Consider the following 14,095-nt stretch of genomic DNA (forward strand, 5'->3'; position numbering starts at 1 on the left):
CATTCTGTGTCCAAAAATTCGCCTGGAAAACTCTAAGCTTAGAGTTGATTGTACGAATAAATGTTCTGAATAAGGAAATAGAAGAAAATATCATCATTAATTTTATCTAACGTGAGGAATCCTAAAACAAACCAGTTACTCCCACAACAGATATCACACTCTGGAAAGAGTGGTAATTTATGCTTGACAATTTAAAGCACAATGTGTGTATTTTTCAGATTTATACAAGGTAAATCATGAGCCTGTCATTTATTTTCAATTTATCCTTAAAATCATCTGGTAGAGCCCCAGCCTTCTAATAAAAAACAATCTTATCATAAGAGAAGTATCAATCAGTGGAGACAGAGTCTATGAACAGGCTGAGTGCTGCGTACCTAATTAGTTTTGGCTGAGCTATCTGCACTCTGAACATATCCTCCCCTGCTTCAGCTACAAACCCATCCTCAGGGCACAGCTAGTTTTCTATTCCCACTGTGCTGCTTTAATCTAGTAAACTTCCACCTCTAACCTCAATAAATATTTTATTTTCTTAATAGCAAGATGCTTGTTTCATTCCTCTGCAAGACCCCTGATTCCATCTTTGCATTGAATGGTTTAAATTTGGGCACATCTGTGAAAATAGATAGACAGATAGATAGAGAGAGAGAGATATATATGTGAACATATGATATATGTAGGATTATATCATCTGGACATAAGCAAAAGAAGATAAAGCAAAGCAGCAATGCAGCAAGGCAGACAGTACGTAATTTCTGGAATAGTAATGCTGCAGACTTTTCCGCAACAGCTTCTGGCAGTTGGAAGCAATCAAACACAAACACCTTGCTGCTTACAACAAAATCAGACATTTTCTGTGATGGCTTCAAGAAACTAAAAACCAAAACAATTCTCATGAAGGAGCAAGAGGGAAGGGAAGCTTTCCTCCTCTGCAAAGATTTCTATGTGAAAGCAAGCAAGCCATGACTTAATGATAGCTGAGTATTGCTGCTTCATTGTAGATGATAGGTTACCTTTCATACTTTTCTCTGCTATTTTCACCCCCAAAAAAATCTCTATTGAAACTGAACCTTGAGAACTAAAACTAAAGTTGAAGTTTATTTCAGAGCTGACTGAAGTGAGCATATTTATTTTCATAGATTTTGTATCAGCTTCTTGGTATACTACATTTCTCATCCACCCATGTAGTATTTGAGATAATATTTCTCTGCATACCAGAGGCTCCTAAATGTTCCTATCAATTAGAACACCATCATCTTGGTCCATACTGAATTGAATGTGTATGAAACCTTTCTTTAAAAAAAGCAGATTTGTTATGTTGTTACAGTGGTTGTTATGGTGTCACATACGTGGCAGAAATCAAAGTGTTGTTTTGGTTTGGTTTTTTTTCTTTTAATGTGTATGCAGTGTACCTAAAGAAATAACATGGCTTTCAAATGCTCGGATTCTAGCATCTAGGATTTTTCTGGAAATGGCAGAATTTCCTAAATATCTAAATGCTTAGTAGTCTCACAGCCAAAAACATTCATCATCCCCCTTCTCCTACCCCACCACTCACACACACCAGTCTGATGTCACGGCATGTTCTACCTTCCAAAACAAATTTGGTGTATAGTCACAACCACATTTTTCAGTAATGACTGCGACATGCAAAGGACATGATTCAGCAGGAGTAAAGCACGTGCCTCGCTACTAGCACATTTACATTCCTATTGATTTGAAAGGAGCTACTAAGCAACTGACTGAGGTAAATACTTGCCTGTGTAAAGCCAGCAAAACGCTTTAAACTCTAGAATCAGAGCCTGATAAAGGGTAAGTAGCATATTCCTTTATAAACTTGCTTTATGACCGTTTTCAGGGAAAAAAATTAAACCAAGTGGACTTCCTTTGGGTTCATTAGGTGACTAAGGAAAATGGTTGTTTCAGGCTAATAGAAACCTTTAGAAATCTTTTTTCCACGTTCTCTTGGAACTTCACCAGCCATTAAGCACAATGGGAGGCGGAGGGAGGAAAGTCTTACATCCCATTGTCTCCACAGGACTCCCTGTTCCCTACCGAATACCAGTGTCAATTTTTCCGAGCAGCTTTGTCTTTCTGCCAAAGATAATGTGCATGTCTGGAGTGTGTGAGTAAAGATTAAAACCTTGTCACTCACATATGGCTCACTTGCTTTTTAGGTATTTCAGTTATCATTCTAAATCTTGACCTCAAACATCTCAACAAAGTAGTAGAGCTATTTGATGTATACCACCAAAATGGTGTACATCACTTCTTATATATACTCTTTAAAAAATCAGTGTGGAAATAAATTCTCTAAAAAAGCTCTGTTACCTTTTTTTTTTTTTTTTTTTTTTTTTTTTTGTGAGACGCTTCTGGTGTGTGGTTTTGATCCTCCTAGAATGTGGCAAAATGATACTAAAGGAAAAAAATTTCTGCCTCCTTTCTGAACTTAACAACATGATTTTTTCCGAAAACAGAAGAGAGTTCAAGACCATAAAAATATTATTGCTAAATTTTAATCCCCTGAAAATAAGGTCAGGCTAAAGCAAACAAAGTCTATTGAGGAGAAGTTGTTTTTATTAAGGCATTAACTTCAGTGGTGCTGTGAACGTCTGCTCCAGATAAGGTTCACTATGCAAAAGTCAAATAGGAAAGTGTTCTCAAGCTGTCTCTTCCTGCACGGTTATTGAAGGATAAAATTTAATTCTGGGAAGATTATTCCTCAGCAGTATCACAGGACCAAATGCACATATATAACATTTCTTCTGTGTCACCAGGCTTGGCTGGCTGAGAAAGACACTATGAGACAGCAGTCAGTGGTGAGGGACTTCAAGGGCCTGTAGTGAGAAGAGTAACTGGGCAGTGAGGAGTAATAGTTACCTGAAGCCTCATATTTGAGCCCTTATCAGCAACAGATTTTTCTTATTCATCCCTCTGTACTGTTAGTATCCAGTTATGATTCCACCTTGGCAAGTGCTGCCACAGAGGAATCATCAGCACTAGTTTAGGAACTGTGTTTACTCTCCTTCAAAAAACCTTCAAACAACCTTGGCCTTGTTGAACCTCATGAGGTTCACATGGGCCAAGCTCTCCAGCCTGTCCAGGTCCCTCTGGATGACATTCCTTCCCTCCAACATGTCAAGCACACCACACAGTCGGTGTTGTTGGCAAATTTGCTGAGGGTACACCCAATCTCACTGTCTGTGTCACTGATGTTAAAAAGTGCCGATCCCAACATCAGCCCCTGAGGAACATCACTCATCTCTGGTCTTCACCTGGATGTTGAGCTGTTGGCACTGAGTGTGAGCATCTAACCAATCCATCACCCACCAAGTATCCATCTGCCAAATCCTCATCTTCCCACTTTAGAGACAAGGATGTCATGAGGGACAGCGTCAAGCACTTTGCACAGCTTCGGGCAGATGATGTCGGTTGCTCTACTCTTACCCATCACCAACTGTAACCCCATCCCAGCCACAACACTCATCAGGCATGACTTGCCCTTAGTAATGCCCTCAGGCTGTCATTGCTCTTCTCCTTATTTTCCATATGCCTTAGCAGAGTTCCCAGGAGAATCTGCTCCATGATCTTGCCAGGCACTCAGGTGAGACTGACTGACCAGTAGATTCTGTTCCTTTGAGGAACACACTGTCAGAAAAGTACCTGGAAATACTGCCTCCAGAAGAAACAGAACTGCTGGCTTCATTTTCTATACCTGGAAGCCAGAGTGTCCCTCTGGGGCCTCTGCCCAGGTGAGACTGTACACTTATGCTAGGAAAAAGAGGGTCTGTTGCTTTTTCAGATTCTTGAAAATACAAACCGCCTTATAAAGACTGAATCATCTCATGGTTAGTGGTAGTACTAGGCTGATGGTTGGACTGGATGATCTCAAAGGCCTCTTCCAGCCTTGATGATTCTACGATTCTATCATCTCTGAAAAGCTTTCTGTGGCAGTTTTCACTGTATCTGTCACACTTCAGGAAAGCAGATGTTCTGAGGACATGAGAGCAGAGCTGTGTGTTGTCTTTAGGGGACATTATAACCTATAATCCAAGATGGCTGGGTGACTTCACTGGGGGTTCCAGCCAAAGGGCTAAACACGAGCCATAAAAGTTCTGGGATATGTCAGGAAGACCACAACAGTTATGGTGCAATGAATCGCCAGAGATGTTTGGGGGGAAATTCCATCTGCCTCTGCCAAACTCCTGAAGTCCCGTTCTCTCCTCCTCACTCAGCTTTCTCAATGACTGCTGACCAGGTTATATTAAAATGAAGAGTGACTCTGTCCTTTGACCTCAGGAGATCACCAATTCTTGAAACTAATGTGTTTTCTGTGCTGTTTTGCAGTACAACACATGTGGCATTAAAAAACTGAAAGCTTTGCAATATTGATCCACCCCACCCTCCACTAAAAAAATCCCTTTTTTCTGTGTTTCAGGTTACAATTAAACTAGCAGCAATAACCTCTGAAAAACTGTCTATTGCTGCTTGGCTGGTCACAATTTGGGGTTTGTACACTGCAAACCTCTCAGTGCTCAACAGTAACAGGTTTTGTGCAGCAATTTGAAGTGTCCTCTTGGGAAAACAGCAGCTCCGGTTTTATAACTAGAGCACTACGATAATATTGTTTTTACTAGCTCAAGGTTCAATTTCAATACAATAATAAATAACAAAACCTTCTTCAAACAGCTCCTTAAAAACACAGTAGTTTAAAAAAGAAACTGCATAGACAGCAACTCTTCCTGTTTAGGGAAATGACTAAAGGCCATGCAGTCTCTCCCTCCTGTAAATGAGGAAGAGGAGAAAGAGAGAAATGACAAGAATCAGACACTGCTGTCCTGAATGATGGAGCTGGCACTCAACGTCGTGTAAGTGGCCTGATCTGATCTGTAATGTGTGCATGCTGCTCTCAAGAAGGGGATACCTGCAGGACTTTCAGGCATTGGCAGCTCGTTTTCTGGTTCGCTGTTTTTAGAAGATGCATAGCCAGTCTTTTTTTTTTTGTCTAATTAGTGATAGCTGTGATGCTGTTAATATCTTCTGAGATAATGGGGACAAAATTTAGATACTTCTCTGAGGGTAAGAAGAGCACATTACCTTAAAACAAACGTCCCTTGGAAAAACAGAAACAAATTCTTGTCATTCTTATGCTTTTAATTTGACACATCCCATAGTATAAATGTTATCCCAGAATCACACTGTCCAAACTCAGTATTTTTCTGTCATCTGAGATAAACTTAAGTTAAACTCTGTGAGCTGGTTTTGGGTTGAGAATTTCACAGAATCTGAAAGTAAGCCAGCCCAATTCAGGTACATGTGAGCTGGAGACCCCAAAAGCAGTCTCTTTTCAAGTACCTGGCTTAACTAAAATATTCTCATTTCAAGCTTCCTTGCAAATCATTTGTAAGTATTGACTTTAGTTTTAGCTTCTTTTTATCTTGAAGAAGCAATGCCTTGAAGCTCCAGTGTAGCAATTCCTTCTTTCCATTATGTGTATTGATTTGCCAAAGGATACTATGTTGTGCTTTGGAGACTTATTCTCAGAATTTTAGTAAACTGGAAATCAGTTTATATCAAACAGGTTATAGGCTTTCAAATTGCAGATTGCACTTGCAATTAATCCAGTGGATTTCTCTCATACATCGAACCATTAATAAAAAAAAACTGAAAATGTAGATGAAATTATAATGTTTGCCCAGCTGCAAAGACTTGTACTAAACTGCCTGCAAAAAACAGAGAAAGGTGATTCTCTGAAGTAAATACTGGTTCAAATAAAGGTTCTGATTTTATGAAGCCTTCTAAAGTACTGGGTATAGGTACTGGTGTAAGTGGCCTGACAGCCAAAAGCTGCTGTGAGTTCAGTGAGAGCCACCACCCACTCTCTTTAATGGATGAACAGGGTGAAGCACCTTCATAGGTAATTTTTTTTCTTCTGAGAAATAACTAACAAACCTCAGCAGGAGAGCAAAACTCTTTGGAAATCATACAGATACACTCTTCCTATGTTTAAAGGAAGCCACCTGTTGGAAACATTTCCATGAACAGACATAGTTGCTGAGAGATGGCACCACAATTAAATGAAAAAATAAATATTAAGTTCTCTCACAAGTCCTTTATTTTGCTTCTATCTGTCTAAAAGGCAGTAGAATTGGGGGATTTTTTTTCAATTAATTTTTAGCCTTGAATTACATCACTACATGCTTGGGGTGCATTTTGGTATACATTCAGTAATGTAAATCTGTTATAATAGATAACAATATAATATAAATATATAGTATAATACAATATAATATTATAGAACAAACTGCATTTTCTGTTCAACATTTTATTTTGAACATTCTTGGGATGCTCTCCTTAACCATGAAAAGGCATGTACTCACATTTTTCTTGGAGAAATGCACAATCATTTAATTAGAGCTACTACAGATGATCATTAAGAGTTTACTCTTTGTGTATATGGCAATGATTTTTATTTGTATTTATGTAGAGAGGGATAAGAAATATAAGGCAGGGTTATATGAGAGGAGTGGGAAGTCACTAACAGTGTGAATGAAATCAAGCATTTTCAAATGCAACTTTTTCTTTCTTTTTTCCTTTTCAATTTCAGTGTTGACAATACAACACTGGCACTGAGTTTTGTCTCAGAGGGATTTTCTTTCCATGAACTTGTGAGTTCATTTTCTTGGATAACATCCATGTATGGACAGACTGGATGTCACTCAGCATAGTCCAGCCCAATCATTGCATAAATGCTTTATTTTCTCTCTGCTTGCTTATTGGCATTGTCACCCTGGAGTCTTCCTCAGGGCTCTCAATGCTCTAACACATGGCAAATCCATCACCTGATGGCTCAGCAAAGACATCTGTCACAAGCAGTCTCCTTAGCCCCATGCTTGAGAAAATGCTTCAAAACTTCTCTTCCTTTCAAAGCAGTAGCAGGAAGTATCCATCACTGTGACAGTCTATCCTGCTGCTGTTGTGCTTGCTCTCAGAGGAGTTACTACTGGTTTACAAAAGGAGGTATCAAGTGAGGTTGCTAAGCCATGCAGATCAGAAATAGTTATGTAACAGGCCTCTCCATTTCTCTGTTCTCTTCCCAGTTCTACTGTGCAACCTCCCCATGGTCTGTCTCTCCCAGTAATTCCACAGATACTCATCTCTGTTTTTTACATTTCTTGTCATTTAGACCATATATAGGTGTCCCCATGATTCATCTTGTTGTGTATCAGCTAAATACTCCCTTTTTCACAGCTCTTCATGCTTAAATTCACACTCCTTCCTGAGTCATTGAAACAAAAAATTATCATCAACTCTGCAAAGGATCTTGGGGGAGTGAGATGGAAAATAAAGCTACAACACCTAAATGTACTGTCAAATGGTTGTACTTAAAGGTTTGGAAATTGGGGTGTTTCCCAATGTCATTCACACTCTTCCTGCTGGCTCCTTATTTAGTTTCTCTAGAAATCATGAAATACAGGTGTCAAAATTACAAATGTAAATTTTGGGGGAAAACAATCTAACTTTAGGTGCCTACCAGCATTTCAAATCAAAGGTCATGTAGTTTTAATAGTGCCCTAAAGGTCAACATCCTACTGCTCCCCTCAGTTCCCAGTTATGAATTAGCAGGCATGGAAGGATAAACACAGCTGACTGTAAGTTATTTCTTTCCCTAAACTATGGGCCAGTCTTGAATAACTTTGATTTTGAGAGCCTTTCTCTTGATTTTAGATTTTGTTACCGGTACAGTTTTTTTAAAGAAAAGCAAACAAAACACCCATTTCATAATCTGCTTTATTTCTGCAAACAATACCTTTATTTTCCCTGCCAGTGCATGTTCTTGTCCCACATGTTCTCTGTAGATGTCTCTGAGGTTTTGGATCTACGCTAAAGATAAGATAAGGCTGTACAGCTTCCCTGTCCACTGCCAAAATTTCACAGATGAGCAATATCCCTGAGGTACCCCAAATAGGCAGCCAGCAGCTTAAGGATGTCTTGGCTTCCTGATTCTTCCTGCTGATAATGGCAGAATTGCCTGAGTTCAAAATTTGTCATTTCCACTTCCAATTGTAACAGAGGTGAAAGAAATGGGGAACTTCACCCCAGCTGCCTACTAAAATCCAGCTTTAGAAGAGCTATGCTTCCATTACTCAGCTAGGTCTAGGTCATATATAAAAAAAATGCCAATTCACCAAATCAGTTGTTAAAATTTGACAGGGACTGATAATAAAAAGATGCTGACCTTTGTTATTTTAATCTCCTCATTGATTTCTTCAAATAATGTCAGGGCCAGTCTCATTATTATTTTTCCACTGTGTTTGAGAATAGGGTGTAAAACAAATTCCTCAGCTTGTAAAGAGATTACATTAAAGCCAATATTTTCTCTTTGGTCAGGTGGGTCAGTTTTAGAATCAGTCCCTTGCTTTTGTAAGTGAAAGCCTTTAGAGGAATTTCTACCCCACCCAGCCAGCCAGCACAGCTTTGTTTAATGTTTCAAACCCTGCCTGGTTCCAACAGATAATATCCATATTTATTGATACAGAGGTCTTGTGTGAACATGACCAGAAGTTCTTTGTGCTCTGCAATCTCACCCCACTCATGCTGCAGGAAGCAGCTGACTGGCCTTTCCCGCCCACCACATCCTTTGGAAGATGCTATCTCCCTGCAACCACTGCCTACAGACAAGGTGCCACAAGCAAACAGGTGCTTTCTGCAGGCAGGCAGGAAGGGAGAAAAACAAATAAACCTGAGTCTGCACGACAGGAAGACAGGCTGTGACACACTTTCTAATAGCTTCCACGTTGAATTTTATCCCAGACCTGTAACCAGCAAATCCTGCCTGTCTCAGATCCAATGAAAGGGCTTTTGACTGCTTTAGAGAGCAGGACTAGACAGTTAAAGCAAATAATAGGAAAACAAAGGGAGAGTCATTTAATAAAGTCAAGTTTGCCGGCAAGTCTTCCTGTGGATAAGTATACCAGTGTTTGCTAGCTTTGCAAAATTAGCCAAAGGTCATATTGGCTGTTTCCCAAATTGCAGAGAAACCTTTGAGTGCACCAAAGACTTCAGCTGCTGCTGCAGCAGCATAACACCCTTCTGCTTATGTCCTTTAGTGTTTATGCAACCTTAAGTCCAGAGCCAATGAAGAAGGATTTATATTTTTTCTAAAAATATCAGCCCATGTTTAAAAACAAAACATAAAAGCCCAGCCCTTCCCCACAAAGAGACCAATTCAAAATCTTTTAAAACAAAGACCTTTAAAACCTGTATCTTGTTTTGGCATGTTAAAAATAATAAATAAAAAAATTCCTAGATTTCTGTTTGAACTGACTTCCCGTCAGTACTTACACTGATACCATATTTAAAATTATGTAGATGGTATCATTGATCTTGATACTTTTGCTTCAAAACCTACACAAATGTTTGGATACTGTCCGAACAGAAGGGTATCTACGTATTGTATGAGAAAAAGGGTAAGAATGCTTTCTAGAAACAAAACAAAAAAGCTCAGATGGATTTGCCTTTTCTTCCCCATCTTACAACTAAAGTAACTTTCAAATTGTACTTACTAGTTCATGCAAAACTAGGCAGATCTACTTTGATTTACCACTGGAATTCACAGAGTTGAAACCAACCAGAGCTAATTAAAGAAACCTGCCAAGCAAGGCTTAAGGGAGAGCACCCAGTTTGGCAGGAAGGAGAATAAAAAGCATATATAGTCTCTACAAAAAGTACCATTTTTTTTATATATATGGCTGTGGAATTAAATAAACTTGGGCTTTAAATTCACTGCAAACAAACCAAGTAGTCCTAAGGCAGTGAAATCCCCCAGAGGACATCACTTCCTATTTCCAAGCACAAGTTTTAATCACAGAATCACTACCTGCTTGTTTAAGTTCCCCCTGATGCTTCCACACTTCCCTTCTGTCCTTGCCATAAGCAAAGTCTCTGCTGCTTCAGCACCAATCTCAGTGCCTGGGGACGAGCACAGCTCGAATTGCCAAGCTGTGAAAGTACAAGTCAATCTATAAAACACAACTAACCAGAGATGGTTAGAGAGAAAATACATCAGTAAATTCAGAGCAGAAGGGACAGCTGTCAGTAGGTCACATTTAAGACACAGAGTAGGAAATTATGATTTCTGTATGATTCCCTGGTATTCCACTTCAGAGCTCTTGTCAGTGGACTTGTGAGCAAGCTTCCTGTAGCAAAGCTCTTCCACTCCTGAGGAACTGGGCAAAATCCTGCTTAGCAAGTCTGCATTGACAACAGCTGTGCCCTGTTAGCCATTCTCAAGGTTAATTCTAATACTGAACTTCTCAAGCAAACTGAGCCATACTTGTTGGTCATTGTCATAGAAGAAACGGCATTTCTGACTTTGTTTCAGGCTCCCAGAATGAATGAAAGGCAGGGACAGAAATAGAGCAGCAAAGAAAATATGTAACATGTGCCACAAACCAAGCTATGTTAGCATTCAGAGTGCCTTAAATTCTGACTAAATCTTGGACAAGACTATTTAAAAGAAAAGGAGGAAGTTGATGTTTCAAGCCATTACCTTGGCTTTTTCACAAGACATCAATATTTCAAAAGCAACAAAATAAAGTTGGGCTCTTCAACCAAAAAAAAGCTGAATTTGCCAGAGGGGTACAAAACTTCATTTTGACACCAAGTAGTGACTTTTTCTCCCACTTATATAACAAGATTTGTGTACATCTTCACCTACCAGCTTTCTAAATTAATTTCTCCCAGTCAAAATATTTTTCAGTACTACTGTTCCAGTTATCCAAGGAATACTCACAAGACTCTTACTTCTGTTTACAGTCAGAGGCACTATCAGGATGTAAGAGCTAAATCTGCGCGCAGAATTATTGAGAAGCTTTGGGTTTTGTTGGGGGTTTTGTTTTTTGGGGTTTTTTTTAATAATTTGCCAAAAAAAATTACTTATTTTTCTAAACATATACATGTCAACCTTCTACCCCCTCATCTGCAACTGGGTTGTTGCAAGGGGGGGACAGGAAATCAGGGTGTGAGATCTGTATATATATATTCCCTTCCTCTACCCAAAATATGAGCGTGTGCTCTGCAGTGCTACTCAGCAAGGAAGTGCTCTGTGAGACAAGAGGGGAAAAAAAGCAAACCAGTTCTGTTCTAGAAGTATGGTAACATATTCTTTTTGAAGCTTGAAAAGTCAGTCTGGGTTTGTTGCATACATTTGTGTTTTCTCAAGCTCTCAGCACTCTTGCAGTGCTGGCTGCTCTGCTCTGCTGTTCCAGCTTCCCTGCAGCACAGAAAGTTGGGAAACACACTCCTCAGCTTTTCTTCATGGTAAATGCCTGATCTAATCATTTTTGGTTTGGGTTTCTGAACCTATATTATAGAAAGCCCAACTTTCTTTTCCTCAAATACCAATGTGCCGTTCTTGCACTAAAATGTATGGTTAAAACTGGTGAGAAGCCTAAATGCAAGATACAGAGTAAAACTACAGGGGAAATATTCTAGATATTCTACAAGCAGGCTTTTCAATGCATCAGGAGAAAGCCATGAGCATGCTGACGGGGAACGTTCTAACTCAAACTACAAATGCGACTCATTTGTTAGCAGAGTGCTGGCAGGCCTGCTAATGGCCCCTTCTGGATTTAAAATGAACAGATACATATTAGAGTGGGTAACAGCTGGAAGGGAGGAGAACCCACTAACAGAGATCTATTTATTGGTACACCTTGGCTGGGTGAGTTTCTGGAAAGTCAACGTGTAGCATCAGAATTTTGCTTTATTAGAGTTTTCTTGATTTCTTTTAAGGAGATTTTTCATTACTTGAATTTTCATTACTCCAAAAAGGTAACAAAGCCCATATGCTCTATTTATTGTTGAGTACAATTCCCTCTGAGTAAACTCTCATGGAAAAAGAAAAGTTAAAGGGGTTTTTTTTCCACTCAGTAGATCTATTTCTAGAGCAAACAGCAATACAAATCAGTCACGTCTAGTGATCAACAGTGGCATTGTTATAAACGCCTAATAACCAACGTCATAATCAGATCTGTGCTTTATTTTCTGTGCTAAAATTCTGAGAGGTAGGAGACCTGCTTCAAGGTAAAAATCATTCAAATCAACATACAAAATGATCTGATGCCACAGTTTGGTATACTACCTCATAATCACTTTTTAACAGTCCCTAAAACTTGATATGAGCTACTGACTTTGGATTAGCATGGTTTATATTCTAGTGATGGATTTGGTCAGACCTACAGCAAAAAAATGAGAGGGATTGTGTTATTTTTTCCCAAAAAAATAAATACTGAAGAGAGAAAAAGACATTGGAGGAGATATGAAATTATAAATTCTGTCACTGAAATGTGAACCTCATGGGTAAACAACAGAATAATCAGAAAAGTTCCAAAAAGATTTAGCATCACATACCAAAAAATTGGTGTACTGTAAGGCACACAGCTGATGTGATCTTAGGTCATTTGAGAGGTCTATGTGTCTTTGTCTGTTACAGTACCTGCATTAGAATGAACATTTACCCTATCTAGAAAAGTTTACTCTGGTTTTCTCTTGCACCATGACTTCAGTTTAAATGCTTCTGTGGTTTTTGGACTCTTAGAGGTAACAACTTTCTTTGGGTTGCTAAACAAACAGAAGTAATCGTTTACACATCACCAAGCAAAAAAAAAAAAAAAACAAAAACCATCATGTAACTTTGGGAGGCTTTTGGGGTGGATAACCATGGGATATGCTCTGGACTTCAAACAGGACTAGAACAGGGTAAGATAGGACTCTGTCTCTGCCAGGCCAGACTTAAGGAAGGCAGTGCTGGTGTGAATCATCTGGTTTAACAAAGGAACGTTTCCAGAAATAATTACATTAGTTCCAATTCAGTAATATAAAAAAACCAAACGTGTGCATCCTTAACAAACACAGGGAAGGTCGGTTTACTTCTAGATACATAGCAGACTTCTAGATTGAAGCCTGCAATGGAAACACTTGTTATTTTTGGAAGAAAATGTCGTGGAAATTGTACGCAAATTTCTCCAAGAGAAAAATGAAACAGCCTAAAACTTATCTGAAACATTCCTGTAGCTGCGCTTCAGCCTTTGAACGCTGCTTTCTATAAATAACCATTCCAAAACACGCAGGTCTATTTTAAAATATGGTTTGTTGTGAAAGACTCCACTATGTTGTATGTCTTACATTATAAACCAAAATGCCCCCTGATCCCCGGTGTTGAGCCTAGCGAGGGTTTTGATTTACCGAAGGTTTGCTTCGGTTTGGTTTGGGGGCTTTATTTAGCTCTGTAGTTGTTGTCTAGGAATGAAATGTGTGGTGTGGTGACGAGGGGATCCACCTCGGCATGGGGAGACGTTCATTGCCTGAGCAGGCTTTGGCGGCATGAGCAACCCTGGCAGGAGTTTCTGGAGTTAAATAAGCGGGGGTTAGTGCCCACCTCGGCCTCGAAGGTACCTCGACAGGAAGGTACGAAACGCCCCGTTGTTGCTGTCGGACCCTCTCCCCAGGCGGCTGTAGAGGCGACAGCTCGGCCCCGGCTCCCCCCGAGCCGCCCAGGCCGGGCTCCCCGGACCGGGGCAGGGCGGGCGGCCGCGCTCCCCCGGGCCCGCGGGGCTCCCTCCGCCGCTGCCCGGGCCCCGCGGCCACGGCCGGGCCGTGCGCGGAGCCGCCGCAGCGAGGGGCGGGCGGGCAGGGCCGCTACGCCACTTTCGTAGCGCTGGAGGAAATGGCTGCGCATTGGGCAGCGCGGGCTGCGGGGCCGCGTGTGCAGGGCGAGCGCGGCGTAGCCGGGTCTGTGAATAGCGCCGGCGGAGCGGCAGGAGGAGGAGGAGGAGGCGCCGCGGCGGTTTGGTACCGAGCGGAGAGGGAGATGCACACGGCACTCGAGTGAGGTAGCTATAAAACCCCATTTGTTTACATGCCCTCCCCCACAGCCGCCCGGCGCCGCGGAGCGGGTGGCGGCCGGCCCGGGCCGCGCCGGGGCGGGGGGGCGGCGGTGCGGGCGAGGAGCCGCGGCGGGGACCGAGCGGCGGCAGCGGACAGCGGCTCGCCCGCGATGCGGGGCGGCGAGAGGGGCGCGCGGCGGCGCGGCCGC

General features: G+C 41.1%; 1 protein-coding gene and 1 long non-coding RNA gene across 19 annotated transcripts in view; one reads left to right on the top strand and one right to left on the bottom strand.

Moving 5' to 3' along the window:
- The window catches only part of LOC111931946 (uncharacterized), a 51,139-nt gene extending 37,538 nt beyond the window's left edge, over positions 1-13,601 (bottom strand). Inside the window, exon 1 of one of the 3 annotated variants that reach the window (XR_015289114.1) lies at positions 13,439-13,525. This is a non-coding gene — a long non-coding RNA (uncharacterized LOC111931946). Of the gene's footprint in view, positions 1-13,438 lie in introns of all 3 variants that reach the window. The other 2 variants (XR_002865847.2, XR_002865846.2) reach the window with 2 other exon arrangements.
- SLC39A10 (solute carrier family 39 member 10) overlaps positions 1-14,095 on the top strand; it is a 170,994-nt gene that overhangs the window by 125,039 nt on the left and 31,860 nt on the right. For 3 of the 16 annotated variants that reach the window (XM_086897128.1, XM_086897140.1, XM_086897145.1), the window contains exon 1: positions 13,825-13,892. The exons of 2 other annotated variants lie outside the window; for them this stretch is intronic. The gene's annotated coding sequence lies outside the window, so the exon portion shown is untranslated. Of the gene's footprint in view, positions 1-4,700; positions 4,866-13,307; positions 13,468-13,676; positions 13,893-14,095 lie in introns of those variants that run through there. 11 more of the 16 variants (XM_086897135.1, XM_086897137.1, XM_086897123.1 and 8 more) reach the window with 10 other exon arrangements.

The sequence above is a fragment of the Cyanistes caeruleus genome, chromosome 7 (assembly GCF_971803275.1).
Source record: "Cyanistes caeruleus chromosome 7, bCyaCae1.hap1.1, whole genome shotgun sequence".
In the NCBI taxonomy this organism is placed as follows: domain Eukaryota; kingdom Metazoa; phylum Chordata; class Aves; order Passeriformes; family Paridae; genus Cyanistes; species Cyanistes caeruleus.